The 16687-nt window shown below is 45.8% G+C and overlaps 2 non-coding genes across 2 annotated transcripts; both read left to right on the top strand.

Moving 5' to 3' along the window:
• Positions 1-921: 921 nt before the first annotated feature.
• trnam-cau lies at positions 922-993 on the top strand. Its single transcript has one exon. It is a non-coding gene; the product is annotated as a tRNA-Met (tRNA).
• Positions 994-13843: 12850 nt separating this feature from the next.
• On the top strand, positions 13844-13915 carry trnam-cau. Its single transcript has one exon. It is a non-coding gene; the product is annotated as a tRNA-Met (tRNA).
• Positions 13916-16687: the final 2772 nt, after the last annotated feature.

The following is a 16687-nucleotide window of genomic DNA, read 5'->3' as shown; positions in this document are numbered from 1 at the left end:
CAGATTATTATCTGAATGGTGTCAGATTAGGAAAAGTGGAGGTGCAACGAGACCTGGGTGTGCTTGTAGATCAGTCACTGAAAGTAAGCATGCAGGTAATGCAGGCAGTGATGAAAGCTAATGGCATGTTGGCCTTCATTGCGAGAGGATTTGAGTTTAGGAGTAAGGAGGTCCTACTGCAGTTGTACAGGGTCTGGACATTATTGCTATTGAGGGAGTGCAGCGTAGGTTTACCAGGTTAATTCCTGGTGAGGATCTTATAGAAACATATAAAATTATTAAGGGATTGTACCAGCTAGATGCAGGAAAATGTTCCTGATGTTGGGGGAGTCCAGAACCAGGCGTCACAGTTTAAGAATAAGGGGTAGGCCATTTGTGACTGAGATGAGGGGGGAAAAAATCCTCATCTGTGGAAATTTCTACAGAAGGCAGTGGAGGCCAATTCTCTGGATGTTTTCAAGAGAGAGTTATTTTTAGCTCTTAGGGCAAAAGGAATCAACGAATATGGGGAAAAAGCAGCAACGGGGACTGATTTTAGATGATCCCAGGCACACCACTAGTCACAGGCCTCCAGTTTGAAAACCAACCTTCCACCCTCTGCATCTTTCCATTAAATCAATTCTCGATCCATTCGCCTAGCACTCCCTGGACCGCACGCATTCTAACCTTTCAGAGCAGCCTACCATGTGGAACATTAACATTGTTCCTAATCAAGCCTGCATACATCTGTCACTTGCCAGGCTTTGTCCCGCTCCAAGGTACACAAAAATTCTGGAGAAACTCAGCGGGTGCAGCAGCATCTATGGAGCGAAGGAAATAGGCAACGTTTCGGTGCGAAACCTTTTTCGCTCCACCCTTTTTACAATTTTCTCTCCTCTACTATGATCAGTATGGTGCATCTCTCTAGAATATTTCTGTCAGAGCAGAGTGGCGCAGCGGAAGCGTGCTGGGCCCATAACCCAGAGGTCGATGGATCGAAACCATCCTCTGCTATTCTATCAATGGATACTTTTGAGAAATTCCGTCCGTTCACACGCGTGCACAACGTTTATTTCGTTTCATTCAGGGAAATTCCTATTTCAACAAAACGGTTCGCTTCATTGCATCATTTTATGAGTTTTATTGGAGAATCCGTGGGTGACGTAATGGTCCCCGTTGTGCTCGGCCGTTGACCAATTAATTCATAATATTCTCTGCTGCATGAAGCTGCGTTCTGGTCATGTGATAGGAATAGAATTAGGCCATTCGGCCCATCAAGTCTACTCCACCATTCAATCACGGCTGATCTATCTCTCCCTCCTAACCCCATTCTCCTGCTTTCTCCTCATAACATCCCCCATGGTGTAGAACAGGAAATGGTGGAGCCAATGGTTCAGCTCCTGTGTTCTTCATTGCAACTTTGATACAGAGATAAACACGTTCATGTTCAGTAGCAGAGAGAGTGGGGGAGCGGGGAATGGGTAGAACAAGGGGGATATCTCTGATAATCACTGAAGGGTAGTAGTCTACGGGACAGGTGGTGGGAAATGGGATGCGAGTAGATGAGCAATATGTGGTCTGCATGGAAATAGTGGACCAAAGGGTTTTTGTTCAGGAGGAGGTCCTGAGCCGGATTTATGTATAGGCTTCATAGGCTGAAGTCTATGGCCTTGAGAGCTAGGGGGCCTTGGCCTCGTACTGCCAAGGTGTATAATATTTTTGGCATAGTGGCATTGACGGGTGGGGGTGCTGCAAGCCGGCAGCCCTGCCAGCAGCGTGTCAGTTCTTTCCACTTTTTTTGTCTTTTTAGTATGTCCTAATGTGGGTTTTTAATGTTCCTCTGTGTTTTTTGTGTGGGGGGTGGTGTGGGGGGGGGGTTAGAGGGAATCCGCTTCAGTCGCCTCCTCCACGGAGAGGCAACTTTTTTCATGTCGCCTCCCCCGTGGCCTAACAGCAAGGATCGGTGCAGCCTTTCCCGGAGACGTGCCTGGGGCTACAGCAGCAGGCGCAGCGCGGACTCTCGGCGTGGAGCGGGCGAGCCCTCGCCGGGGATCGCCAGAGGGGAGCACGCCATTCGCTGGCCGGCGGCAGCCTGAAGCTGCAGTCTGCAGAGCTCCGACCGGCATGGCATCCGCAGTCTGGGATCCCTCGTGGGGGACCTGGGGGAAGAAGAAGCTCTGACTGCCGGCCGGCGGCCAATTTCTAGCGCGTGCGTGGTGGCGACTTACCATCAAGAGCGGGGTCCCTCGCCGGGGATCCCTGGAGGGGAGCTTCGACCGCCGGCGCTGCAGTCTGCGGTGCTTCTGGCTGCGGCGTGAACTTTAAATCTCCGACCGCTGACCTACGTCCTATACCAACTTGAAGCCGCAGTCTCAGGTGGGGAGGCACTGATTCAGCACTTACCTGGACTTTTTACCTTGTCTGCACATCTGGACATCCGCAGCGACGGTTTAAGACACATACCCAGGTCTGATCTACCTGCTGTAGGCCTGCCTCGACTGAGGGTGTCTTGTGATAAAAGGCCGAAACACCCAGTGACATTGAGGTACACAACTGAAGATGTGTCTGATTGGTAGCAAATTCACCTAGTGATCATACCAAAGAATGTCAATTGTAGTGAAATATTAGGGATTGTAACACCCAGTCCTACAATCAATCACTACAGTTTTCGTCAGATGTATTGTGCAAAAAATAATGATTTAATTATCTTGAGAGTGGATGTTTCTGGATTAATTTATGGGAATTAAACACTAAATTCCTTCCACTTGGCATATAAATTCATGACAAAGTGAGATTTAAAAATCATGTTATATTGTGAATTGTAGTGTGAATGGGATCAGTTTGTTATTTGTTATTTGGATACTTTGGCTATTTAAAAATGTTAACCTTTTCTTACGAAATGGATAACCGTTTAGATCTTGTAATTGAATTTAGATCAGATTAATTGATTAGATGAATTTAATTGATTTGATGAAACTGATGAATATGAATTTTTAGTTGGTTATTTACTATTTGTTTTAACTTTTAAAAAGCATACTCATTTTGTAAACGGTTTTTGGAAGCAGATTCGATTCAGATTGGATTCAGATTTTGCAATATAATTGCCAATAAGGAACAATTCTTTAAGAAATATTTCCCAACTATTATACAGAATTTTTTTTTCTTCACTCAAGTGAACCCCATTTTGTGATAACGCCCCTTCATGTTTTCCTTTCTAATAACTGTTTCTAATTCTAATTCTAATCTGAGCATGAGTAAAAGATTTGAAAGTGGTGCTAGCAAGCGCAAGAGAAAGAGACTTGAAAATGATATGGTAAAGGAGTTAAAACCAATCACTGCTTTCTTAGATCAGCCACTGACAGAGGCAACAAGTGCCAGCGGTGAAGCAGATACATTGATACTGACACAAGGAAATCAGTGTGGTGGAGCTATCCAGCCATCTACTAGCATTCAACCAGAAGAAAACCCCCCAGAAACAGAAACAGCAAAGCAGGACGTGGAACAGCAAGCTGAATATGAGAAAGCAGCCATGATGCCGACTCCAAATGAAAATATAGAACTAATTCTGTGTATGTGTATGTAAGTACTCAGTTAAAATGACATTAAAGTAAATACTGAATACTGAATAATTCAGGAGTCACTTAATGGACAGGGAGAGGCTAAAGAGCGACAAGAAAATAATGTGGATAGGCAGAATTTCCAGCTCACACCTGGTAAGGTAGGCCAAAGTATTCCAGACTCAGTTATAGATGATGCTACAAATAGATCTATTGTAACAGACTGGTTTGTAGACAGAATTATCACATGAGGACGTATCCTATTGGGTAGAATGGGGCCCCTCTCAAGTTCTTGGTTCTTGGTTATTTGGTCCTCCAAAATATTCCAACTGGAATTTAAACTGGAGGTGGTGAAGGGAGGGATTAAGCCAGAAAGGGTTATTGGGAAGAAAGTGCTACTTTAATTTTAGTTGCATCTGGTTGGGTAACTATAGTTTGGTGGAGATTATTCCATGCTTTAATTGTGCATGGGAAGAACGAATTGTTGTACACATCTGTCTTTGTAGCTGGGATCACAAATTTGATCGAATGCCCTCGTCTGCTCCTAATTGGTTTGGGGTTGGTGTAGGTCTTGTGATCTATGTCTAGCTGACCATTTAACATTTTGTAAAAACAGGTCAGACGGTGAGCTTCACGTCTGTCTTGGAGAGGGTTCCACCCCAGAGAATTCAGAAGTTTGGTGACACTCGCTTCTCTCTCATAGGTGTTAGTAACAAATCGAGCGGCCTGTCTTTGGACACGTTCGATGGATGAAATGTTTTTGTCTGTGTATGGGTCCCAAGCTGCAACTGCGTAGTCCAAATGAGGTCGAACGAGGGTGAAATACAGCTTCTCCTTGACAGAAGCTGAACAATGATGAAAGTTGCACCTCAGGAAGTTTAGGACACCTGTTGCTTTCACTGTTGCATTATGAGTCTGACCATTCCAACGCAGATCATTTTGCAATTTGATGCCAAGATACTTGATTTGTTTGGATTCTTCAAGGGTGACACCAAGTATGTTGTAGGATGTGACGCCTGGATTCCTCTTTCTGGTGACACGCATGGTTTGACATTTGGAAGGGTTGAACTGCATGCCCCATTGTTGTGACCACTCGACCATAGTGTCGAGATCCTTTTGGAGAGCATCTTCATCATCAGCTGACTTAGTTCAGCATCGTGTGGACCATTTTCTAATTCAAGCGAGTGTATAAAAAGCAGTCTAGCTTTAGCACAAAAGCTCTTTTTTATTCAACAAAAGACAATGGAGAAACATATAGCTGAGAGTGGCCTGTGTATTCTCCCTCGAAAGGCCGGATTTATTGTTTTGTTTGTAAACTCTTACCAAACAATGCATGTTCTGCTACATCTTTAGCTTCTGAATGGTTTGATAATTGGCAAAACCCCTGTCTTATCCAAACTCATGAAAACTCACTCGCGGTGAGGGGGTGACATCACTCGCAGCGAGAGGAAGGGCACGCAGGCCCATTAAGACGTCATCAGCGAAAGACAATCGTTTTTATTTCAAAGTTTTGTCAGATGTTTGAACATTTTCATTAAATACTCGAGAAATCAAGCATGGAGTTTTCAGATAAGTCGTTTTTGGAATCCACGGGAAAAATTTCTCCCAGAATATGTAAAAAAGTTACCGTTACCGCATCGTTTTTTCCTGGAGATGTGATTACACACAAACATACAAGCACACACACACACACACACATCCACATCCAAGATCAGAGTTTTAAGTATATAGATATGATGTGATCTTTACAGGCTACGGTACAGAAAGGAAAAATTGATGCTTGCGCTTTCTTATGAATAAACCTGACTGATGGCAAATAAAGAGGAACTATAAACTGTCTAAAAGATCAAAATGTATTTATAATATCAAGTGTAAAGTCTCAACATGAAGCAGACGGGCATGAGGCCCATGCCAAATGAACCTTATTGCCCCCCCCCCCCCTGATATGGCCAGAGTGTGGTCTCACTGGGGCCCGTACAACTGCAGAAATACCTTTTCAAAATTAGAGGGTTATGGTGTAAGGCTGTTATTCGGGTTGGAGGTCTGTGACCAGTGGATTTCCACTGGGATCTCAGATTCAGATTCAGATTCAGATTCAGATTCAGATTCAGATTCAATTTTAATTGTCATTGTCAGTGTACAGTACAGAGACAACAAAATGCATTTAGCATCTCCCTGGAAGAGCGACATAGCAAATGATTTGAATAAATAATAATAAGTGTCCGGGGTGGGGGGTGATTGGCAGTCACCGAGGTACGTTGTTGAGTAGAGTGACAGCCGCCGGGAAGAAGCTGTTCCTGGACTTGCTGGTTCGGCAACGGAGAGACCTGTAGCGCCTCCTGGATGGTAGGAGGGTAAACAGTCCATGGTTAGGGTGAGAGCAGTCCTTGGCGATGCTGAGCGCCCTCCGCAGACAACGCTTGCTTTGGACAGACTCAATGGAGGGGAGCGAGGAACCGGTGATGCGTTGGGCAATTTTCACCACCCTCTGCAATGCCTTCCGGTCGGAGACAGAGCAATTGCCATACCATACTGTGATGCAGTTGGTAAGGATGCTCTCGATGGTGCAGCGGTAGAAGTTCACCAGGATCTGAGGAGACAGATGGACCTTCTTCAGTCTCCTCAGGAAGAAGAGACACTGGTGAGCCTTCTTGATCAGAGATGAGGTATTGTGGGTCCAAGAGAGGTCATCGGAGATGTTGACTCCCAGGAACCTGAAGCTAGAAACACGTTCCACCTCCGTCGGTAGTGGGGAAATTGCTAGAGTCAGTTATTAAAGATGGGATAGCAGCACATTTGGAAAGTGGTGAAATCATTGGACAAAGTCAGCATGGATTTACAAAAGGTAAATCATGTCTGACGAATCTTATAGAATTTTTCGAGGATGTAACTAGTAGCGTGGATAGGGGAGAACCAGTGGATGTCGTGTATCTGGACTTCCAGAAGGCTTTCGACAAGGTCCCACATAAGAGATTAGTATACAAACTTAAAGCACACGGCATTGGGGGTTCAGTATTGATGTGGATAGAGAACTGGCTGGCAAACAGGAAGCAAAGAGTAGGAGTAAACGGGTCCTTTTCACAATGGCAGGCAGTGACTAGTGGGGTACCGCAAGGCTCAGTGCTGGGACCCCAGCTATTTACAATATATATTAATGATCTGGATGAGGGAATTGAAGGCAATATCTCCAAGTTTGCGGATGACACTAAGCTGGGGGGCAGTGTTAGCTGTGAGGAGGATGCTAGGAGACTGCAAGGTGACTTGGATAGGCTGGGTGAGTGGGCAAATGTTTGGCAGATGCAGTACAATGTGGATAATTGTGAGGTTATCCATTTTGGTGGCAAAAACAGGAAAGCAGACTATTATCTAACTGGTGGCCGACTAGGAAAAGGGGAGATGCAGCGAGACCTCGGTGTCATGGTACACCAGTCATTGAAAGTGGGCATGCAGGTGCAGCAGGCAGTGAAGAAAGCGAATGGTATGTTAGCTTACATAGCAAAAGGATTTGAGTATAGGAGCAGGGAGGTTCTACTGCAGTTGTACAGGGTCTTGGTGAGACCACACCTGGAGTATTGCGTACAGTTTTGGTCTCCAAATCTGAGGAAGGACATTATTGCCATAGAGGGAGTGCAGAGAAGGTTCACCAGACTGATTCCTGGGATGTCAGGACTGTCTTATGAAGAAAGACTGGATAGACTTGGTTTATACTCTCTAGAATTTAGGAGATTGAGAGGGGATCTTATAGAAACTTACAAAATTCTTAAGGGGTTGGACAGGCTAGATGCAGGAAGATTGCTCCCGATGTTGGGGAAGTCCATGACAAGGGGTCACAGCTTAAGGATAAGGGGGAAATCCTTTAAAACCGAGATGAGTAGAACTTTTTTCACACAGAGAGTGGTGAATCTCTGGAACTCTCTGCCACAGAGGGTAGTCGAGGCCAGTTCATTGGCTATATTTAAGAGGGAGTTAGATGTGGCCCTTGTGGCTAAGGGGATCAGAGGGTATGGAGAGAAGGCAGGTACGGGATACTGAGTTGGATGATCAGCCATGATCATATTGAATGGCGGTGCAGGCTCGAAGGGCCGAATGGCCTACTCCTGCACCTAATTTCTAAGTTTCTATGTTTCTATGTCCCGTTAATGTGGATGGGGGTGTGCGTGCCGCCCCTGGACTTCCTGAAGTCTACAATGAGCTCCTTGGTCTTCTTGGAGTTAAGGGCCAGGTTGTTGTCAGCGCACCATGCTGCTAAGTGCAGGACCTCCTCCCTGTAGGCCGACACATCGTTGTTGCTGATGAGGCCAATCACCGTTGTATCATCTGCATACTTGATGATGGTGTTAGTACCATGTACAGGTGTGCAGTCATAGGTGAAGAGGGAGTAGAGGAGGGGGCTCAGCACACAGCCCTGTGGAACGCCGGTGTTCAGGGCGAGGGTTGAAGAGGTGTGCTTGTCTAACCTAACAGACTGGGGTCTGTTGGTTAGAAAGTCCAGTATCCAGTTGCAGAGGGAGGGGTCGATGCCCAGGTTACTGAGTTTGGTGATCAGTTTTGATGGTATAATGGTGTTGAATGCTGAGCTGTAATCGATGAACAGCATTCTTACGTAAGTGTCTCTGTTGTCGAGGTGGGAGAGGGCGGAGTGAAGTGCCGTTGAGATGGCATCCTCCGTACTCCTGTTCTTGCGGTAGGCAAACTGATAGGGATCCAGTGTGGGGGGTAGGCAGCTTTTGAGGTGTGCCAGGACCAGCCTCTCGAAGCACTTGGTGATGATGGGGGTAAGTGCAACTGGGCGGAAGTCGTTGAGGCTTGCCGCAGTGGAGTGTTTTGGCACTGGCACGATGGAGGTGGTTTTAAGGCACGTGGGGACAACTGCTTGGGCAAGTGACAGGTTGAAGATGACAGTCCAGACGTCTGTCAGCTGCGCAGCACAGGCCCTGAGCACGCGCCCGGGGATGCCGTCAGGGCCAGCAGCTTTACGTGCATTAGTCCTACTCAGTGCCACGTATACGTCGTAGGGGGTGAGTGTGAGGGGTTGGTGATCGGCAGGTAGCACAGCCTTGATGGCTGTCTCTAGATTGTCCCTGTCGAAGCGGCCATAGAAGTGATTAAGCTCCTCAAGGAAGGAGGCGTCGCTGGATGTGGTATCAGGTATCTGTGTTGATACCCCTGTTGTTTGTGATATATATAAACAGCCTAGAATGAATGTACATGCAGACGCAAGGAACTGCAGATATTGGTTTAAATGTAGGGGAGTGCAGATTGTAGGGCATGATGGGAGAACTGCTGTGAGAGGCAGTGGGTGTAGTGCAGGTACGTTAGGTCCCAGGTGGGCAATAACGGGGAGGCCTTTCCACAATATTATCGTACATTTCTCTCTTCTTATCTGACATCATTTTGGATCCTTTTTACCATTACCGCTTCTTCACCCATCTGCCAATGAAAACCCCTCACCTCACAATGCCCTCCAATATGTTTGGGACAAAGACCCATCATTTATTTATTGGTTTCTGTACACCACAACTTGAGATTTGTAATAGAAAAAAAATCACATGTGGTTAAAGTGCATATTGACAGATTTTATTAAAGAAAATGTTTTTACATTTTGGTTTCACCGTGTAGAAATGACAACGGTGTTTATACATAGTCCCCCCATTTCAGGGCACCATAATGTTTAGGACACATGGCTTCACAGGTGTTTGTAATTGCTCAGGTGCATTTAATTGCCTCCTTAATGCACGTGCAAGAGAGCTCTCCGCACCTAGTCTTTCCTCCAGTCTTTCCATCACCTTTGGAAAAATTTATTGCTGTTTATCTACATGAGGACCAAAGTTGTGCCAATGAAAGTCAAAGGAGCCATTATGAGACTGAGAAACAAGAATAAAACTGTTAGAGACATCAGCCAAACCTCAGGCTTACCACATTCTATTGCTTGGAACATCATTAAGAAGAAAGAGAGCACTGGTGAGCTTGCTAATCGCAAAGAGGCTGGCAGGCCAAGGAAGACCTCCACAGCTGATGACAGAAGAATTCTCTCTACAATAAATAAAAATCCCCTAACACCTGTCCGACAGATCAGAAGCACTCTTCATGAGTCCGGTGTGGATTTGTCAATGACCACTGTCCGCTGAAGACTTCATGAACATAAACACAGAGGCTACACTGCAAGATGCAAACCACTGGTTAGCTGCAAAAATAGTATGGCCAGGTTACAGTTCGCCAAGAAGAACTTAAAAGAGCAACCACAGTTCTGGAAAAAGGTCTTGTGGACAGATGAGACGAAGTTTAACATATCAGAGTGATGGCAAGAGCAAAGCATGGAGGAGGGAAGGAACTGCCCAAGATCCAAAGCACACCACCTCATCTGTGAAACACGGTGGTGGGGGTGTTATGGCCTAGGCATGTACGGCTGCTGAAGATACTGGCTCACTTATCTTCATTGATGATACAACTGCTGATGGTAGTAGCATAATGAATTCTGGAGTGTATAGACACATCCTATCTACTCAAGTTCAAACAAATGCCTCAAAACACATTGACCGGTGGTTCACACAATGATCCCAAACATACTGCTAAAGCAGCAAAGGAGTTTTTCAAAGATTAAAAAATGGTCAATTCTTGAGTGGCCAAGTCAATCTCCCGAACTGAACCCAATTGAGCATGCCTTTTATATGCTGAAGAGAAAACTGATGGGTACTAGCCACCAAAACAAGCATAAGCTAAATATGGCTGTAATACAGGCCTGGCAGAGCATCACCAGATAAGACACCCAGCAAGTGGTGATGTCCATGAATCGCAGACTTCAAGCAATCATTGCATGCAAAAGCTATGCAACAAAATACTAAACATACTACTTTCATTTACATGACATAGAGTCACAGATTAATACAGTGTGGAAACAGGCCCTTCGGCCAACTCGCCCACACTAGCCAATAATGTCCCAGCTATCCTACTCCCACTTGCCTGCACTTGATCCATAACCCTCCAAACCTGTCCTATCCATGCACCTGTCCAACTGCTTCTTAAACAATGGGATAGTCCCAGCCTCAACTAACTCCTCTAGCTAGGTAGGGCTCTTAAAAATAGCAGAGTCAGGGGATATGGGGAGAAGGCAGGAACGGGGTACTGATTGGGGATGATCAGCCATGATCACATTGAATGGCGATGCTGGCTCGAAGGACCAAATGGCCTACTCCTGCACCTATTGTCGATTGTCTATTGTCTATTGTCTCTGGCAGCTTGTTCCATACACATGTGTGAAAAAGTTACCTCTCGGAATCCTATTAAATATGTTCCTCTTCACCTTGAACCCATGTCCTCTGGTCCTCGATTCCCCTACTCTGGGTAAAAGACTGCATCTACCCGATCTATTCTTCTCATGATTTTGTATACCTCTACAAGATCTCCCCTCATCCTTCTGAGCTCCATGGAAAAGAGACCCAGCCTACTCAACCTGGAATAGAGACCCAGCCTATTCAACACATTGCTGTGTCCCAAACATGATGGTGCCCTGAAATGGGGGGACCACGCATAAACACTGTGATTTCTACATGGGGAAACCAAAATGTATAATAATGGCCTTTAATAAAATCTGTCAATGTGCACTTTAACCGCATGTGATTTTTTTCTATTACAAATCTCAAATTGTGGAGTACAGAGGCAAATAAATAAATGATGGGACTTTGTCCCAAACATTATGGAGGGCACTGTACATCATAGAAACAGGCCCATTAGCTCATCTTGCCCATGATGATCAAGATGCCCCATCTACACTGAAGAAGGGTCTTGACCAGAAACGTCACCCACTCCTTCTCTCTAGAAATGCTGCCTGTGTTACTCCAGCTTTTTGTGCCTATCCCCATCTACACTAGTTCAACCTGCTCATATTTGGTCCATATCCTCTGAAACTTTCGTATCCATAGAATGTCTTTTAACTAACATTGTAGTACCCACCTCAACTATTTTGTCTGGCAGCTTGTTCCATATACCCACCGTCCTCTGTGTGATAAACACCACTCTGGTTTCTATTTACTTTCTATCTTCAACCAATGTCCTCTGGTTTTTGACTCCCCTATGCTGTGCGAAGGAGTCTGCGCATCTACCCTATCTCTTCCGCTCATGATCTCTACACCTCCACAAGATCACTCTTCATCATCCTGCACTTTAGGGAATCAAGTCCGAGCTTTCCCAACCTCTCCTGATAGCTCAGGCCATCAAGTACTGGCAACATCCTCAGAAATCTTCTCTGCACTCCTTCCAGCTTAACAACATATTTCTTATAGCAAGATAACCAAAATTGAACACAGTGCTCCCAATGAGGCCTCACCAATGTTGTGTACCATAACATCCCTACTTCTATACTCAATCCCCTGACTGATGGCCAATATGCCAAAAGCCCTCTTGACTACCCGATCTCGGAACTATGCCAAATCCCTCTGCTCTGCAACAATCCCGGGGAGCCACTCGTGGCGGGAGTATCCTGGGGAGCCCTGTGGCCCATAGACTGATCCACCCAGAAGGCCTGACTTGTCCGCCACGGACGGTGGACACGCGTCATGCAGTGGAACCCGCCAGGTAGGCCCAACCGGCCCGCTGCACACCGGAGACTTTCCCGGCATGGATGGAGCATCCATGGGAACCCACATGGAGGGCCGCTAAGTAGACCGGCAGTGGGAGGCAAGGCATTGCCTCGACAGTGGAGAGGGCCGCTGGAGGCCCCTGCAGCAGCCTGGGGCTCAGCTGGACTGGCGCCGCTCCAAGAGGTCGAGCAGGTGGACCGCACGCAGCCTACAGCCAGTAAGAGTGGCGGAGGACACCAACGGTCACGCTTGGCCAGGCCCACCCTGCAACGTCTCCAGCATAACACACCTTCATGATCAGGTCAAGATCCCTGCACTTACGACAAATGGGACTGGATAATGGCATCAAACTGGCGACTCTGTATACTGTCTCAGTGTACTGCTACTGTACACTTGTACTGTATCTGTGATGCTTATCTAACATGTATCTAAGTGTTTATGTGTAGTGATATTTGTACTGAACTGTTTACATAAACAAATATCACTGTGTTAGAATACATGTGACAAATAAAGTGCCATAGAAATAGACTCCTCAGGCCCCTGCCATTCACTGTGACTGGTGGGGTGCTGCAAGGCTCGGTGCCGGAACCCCAGTTTAAAAAAATATATATTAATGATTTAGTCGAGGGAATTAAATGTGACATCTCCAAGTTTGTGGATGACACAAAGCTGGTGGCAGTGTGAGCCGTGATGATGCTATGATGTTGCTGGGTAACTTGGATAGGTTGGATGAGTGGGTAGCTGTATGGCAGATACACTATAATGTGGATAAATGTGAGGTTTTCCACTTTGGTAGCAAGAACAGGAAGGCAGATTATTATCTGAATGGTGTCAGATTAGGAAAAGTGGAGGTGCAACGAGACCTGGGTGTGCTTGTAGATCAGTCACTGAAAGTAAGCATGCAGGTAATGCAGGCAGTGATGAAAGCTAGTGGCATGTTGGCCTTCATTGCGAGAGGATTTGAGTTTAGGAGTAAGGAGGTCCTACTGCAGTTGTACAGGGTCTGGACATTATTGCTATTGAGGGAGTGCAGCGTAGGTTTACCAGGTTAATTCCTGGTGAGGATCTTATAGAAACATATAAAATTATTAAGGGATTGTACCAGCTAGATGCAGGAAAATGTTCCTGATGTTGGGGGAGACCAGAACCAGGCGTCACAGTTTAAGAATAAGGGGTAGGCCATTTGTGACTGAGATGAGGGGGAAAAAAATCCTCATCTGTGGAAATTTCTACAGAAGGCAGTGGAGGTCAATTCTCTGGATGTTTTCAAGATAGAGTTATTTTTAGCTCTTAGGGCAAAAGGAATCAACGAATATGGGGAAAAAGCAGCAACGGGGACTGATTTTAGATGATCCCAGGCACACCACTAGTCACAGTCCTCCAGTTTGAAAACCAACCTTCCACCCTCTGCTTCTTTCCATTAAATCAATTCTCGATCCATTCGCCTAGCACTCCCTGGACCGCACGCATTCTAACCTTTCAGAGCAGCCTACCATGTGGAACATTAACATTGTTCCTAATCAAGCCTGCATACATCTGTCACTTGCCAGGCTTTGTCCCGCTCCAAGGTACACAAAAATTCTGGAGAAACTCAGCGGGTGCAGCAGCATCTATGGAGCGAAGGAAATAGGCAACGTTTCGGTGCGAAACCTTTTTCGCTCCACCCTTTTTACAATTTTCTCTCCTCTACTATAATCAGTATGGTGCATCTCTCTAGAATATTTCTGTCAGAGCAGAGTGGCGCAGCGGAAGCGTGCTGGGCCCATAACCCAGAGGTCGATGGATCGAAACCATCCTCTGCTATTCTATCAATGGATACTTTTGAGAAATTCCGTCCGTTCACACGCGTGCACAACGTTTATTTCGTTTCATTCGGGGAAATTCCTATTTCAACAAAACGCTTCGCTTCATTGCATCATTTTATGAGTTTTATTGGAGAATCCGTGGGTGACGTAATGGTCCCCGTTGTGCTCGGCCGTTGACCAATTAATTCATAATATTCTCTGCTGCATGAAGCTGCGTTCTGGTCATGTGATAGGAATAGAATTAGGTCATTCGGCCCATCAAGTCTACTCCACCATTCAATCACGGCTGATCTATCTCTCCCTCCTAACCCCATTCTCCTGCTTTCTCCTCATAACATCCCCCATGGTGTAGAACAGGAAATGGTGGAGCCAATGGTTCAGCTCCTGTGTTCTTCATTGCAACTTTGATACAGAGATAAACACGTTCATGTTCAGTAGCAGAGAGAGTAGGGGAGCGGGGAACGGGTAGAACAAGGGGGATATCTCTGATAATCACTGAAGGGTAGTAGTCTACGGGACAGGTGGTGGGAAATGGGATGCGAGTAGATGAGCAATATGTGGTCTGCATGGAAATAGTGGGCCGAAGGGTTTTTGTTCAGGAGGAGGTCCTGAGCCGGATTTATGTATAGGCTTCATAGGCTGAAGTCTATGGCCTTGAGATCTAGGGGGCCTTGGCCTCGTACTGCCAAGGTGTATAATATTTTTGACGTAGTGGCATTGACGGGTGGGGGTGCTGCAAGCCGGCAGCCCTGCCAGCAGCGTGTCAGTTCTTTCCACTTTTTTTGTCTTTTTAGTATGTCCTAATGTGGGTTTTTAATGTTCCTCTGTGTTTTTTGTGTGGGGGGTGGTGTGGGGGGGTTAGAGGGAAACCGCTTCAGTCGCCTCCTCCACGGAGAGGCAACTTTTTTCATGTCGCCTCCCCCGTGGCCTAACAGCAAGGATCGGTGCAGCCTTTCCCGGAGACGTGCCTGGGGCTACAGCAGCAGGCGCAGCGCGGACTCTCGGCGTGGAGCGGGCGAGCCCTCGCCGGGGATCGCCAGAGGGGAGCACGCCATTCGCTGGCCGGCGGCAGCCTGAAGCTGCAGTCTGCAGAGCTCCGACCGGCATGGCATCCGCAGTCTGGGATCCCTCGTGGGGGACCTGGGAGAAGCAGAAGCTCTGACTGCCGGCCGGTGGCCAATTTCTACCGCGTGCGTGGTGGCGACTTACCATCAGGAGCGGGGTCCCTCGCCGGGGATCCCTGGAGGGGAGCTTCGACCGCCGGCACTGCAGTCTGCGGTGCTTCTGGCTGCGGCGTGAACTTTAAATCTCCGACCGCTGGCCTACGTCCTATACCAACTTGAAGCCGCAGTCTCAGGTGGGGAGGCACTGATTCAGGACTTACCTGGACTTTTTACCTTGTCTGCACATCTGGACACCCGCAGCGACGGTTTAAGACACATACCCAGGTCTGATCTACCTGCTGTAGGCCTGCCTCGACTGAGGGTGTCTTGTGATAAAAGGCCGAAACACCCAGTGACATTGAGGTACACAACTGAAGATGTGTCTGATTGGTAGCAAATTCACCTAGTGATCATACCAAAGAATGTCAATTGTAGTGAAATATTAGGGATTGTAACACCCAGTCCTACAATCAATCACTACAGTTTTCGTCAGATGTATTGTGCAAAAAATAATGATTTAATTTATCTTGAGAGTGGATGTTTCTGGATTAATTTATGGGAATTAAACACTAAATTCCTTCCACTTGGCATATAAATTCATGACAAAGTGAGATTTAAAAATCATGTTATATTGTGAATTGTAGTGTGAATGGGATCAGTTTGTTATTTGTTATTTGGATACTTTGGCTATTTAAAAATGTTAACCTTTTCTTACGAAATGGATAACCGTTTAGATCTTGTAATTGAATTTAGATCAGATTAATTGATTAGATGAATTTAATTGATTTGATGAAACTGATGAATATGAATTTTTAGTTGGTTATTTACTATTTGTTTTAACTTTTAAAAAGCATACTCATTTTGTAAACGGTTTTTGGAAGCAGATTCGATTCAGATTGGATTCAGATTTTGCAATATAATTGCCAATAAGGAACAATTCTTTAAGAAATATTTCCCAACTATTATACAGAATTTTTTTTTCTTCACTCAAGTGAACCCCATTTTGTGATAACGCCCCTTCATGTTTTCCTTTCTAATAACTGTTTCTAATTCTAATTCTAATCTGAGCATGAGTAAAAGATTTGAAAGTGGTGCTAGCAAGCGCAAGAGAAAGAGACTTGAAAATGATACGGTAAAGGAGTTAAAACCAATCACTGCTTTCTTAGATCAGCCACTGACAGAGGCAACAAGTGCCAGCGGTGAAGCAGATACATTGATACTAACACAAGGAAATCAGTGTGGTGGAGCTATCCAGCCATCTACTAGCATTCAACCAGAAGAAAACCTCCCAGAAACAGAAACAGCAAAGCAGGACGTGGAACAGCAAGCTGAATATGAGAAAGCAGCCATGATGCCGGCTCCAAATGAAAATATAGAACTAATTCTGTGTATGTGTATGTAAGTACTCAGTTAAAATGACATTAAAGTAAATACTGAATACTGAATAATTCAGGAGTCACTTAATGGACAGGGAGAGGCTAAAGAGCGACAAGAAAATAATGTGGATAGGCAGAATTTCCAGCTCACACCTGGTAAGGTAGGCCAAAGTATTCCAGACTCAGTTATAGATGATGCTACAAATAGATCTATTGTAACAGACTGGTTTG

This window comes from Amblyraja radiata, chromosome 37 (genome assembly GCF_010909765.2).
Source record: "Amblyraja radiata isolate CabotCenter1 chromosome 37, sAmbRad1.1.pri, whole genome shotgun sequence".
In the NCBI taxonomy this organism is placed as follows: Eukaryota; Metazoa; Chordata; class Chondrichthyes; order Rajiformes; family Rajidae; genus Amblyraja; species Amblyraja radiata.
This window is presented reverse-complemented; position numbering and strand designations above follow the sequence as displayed.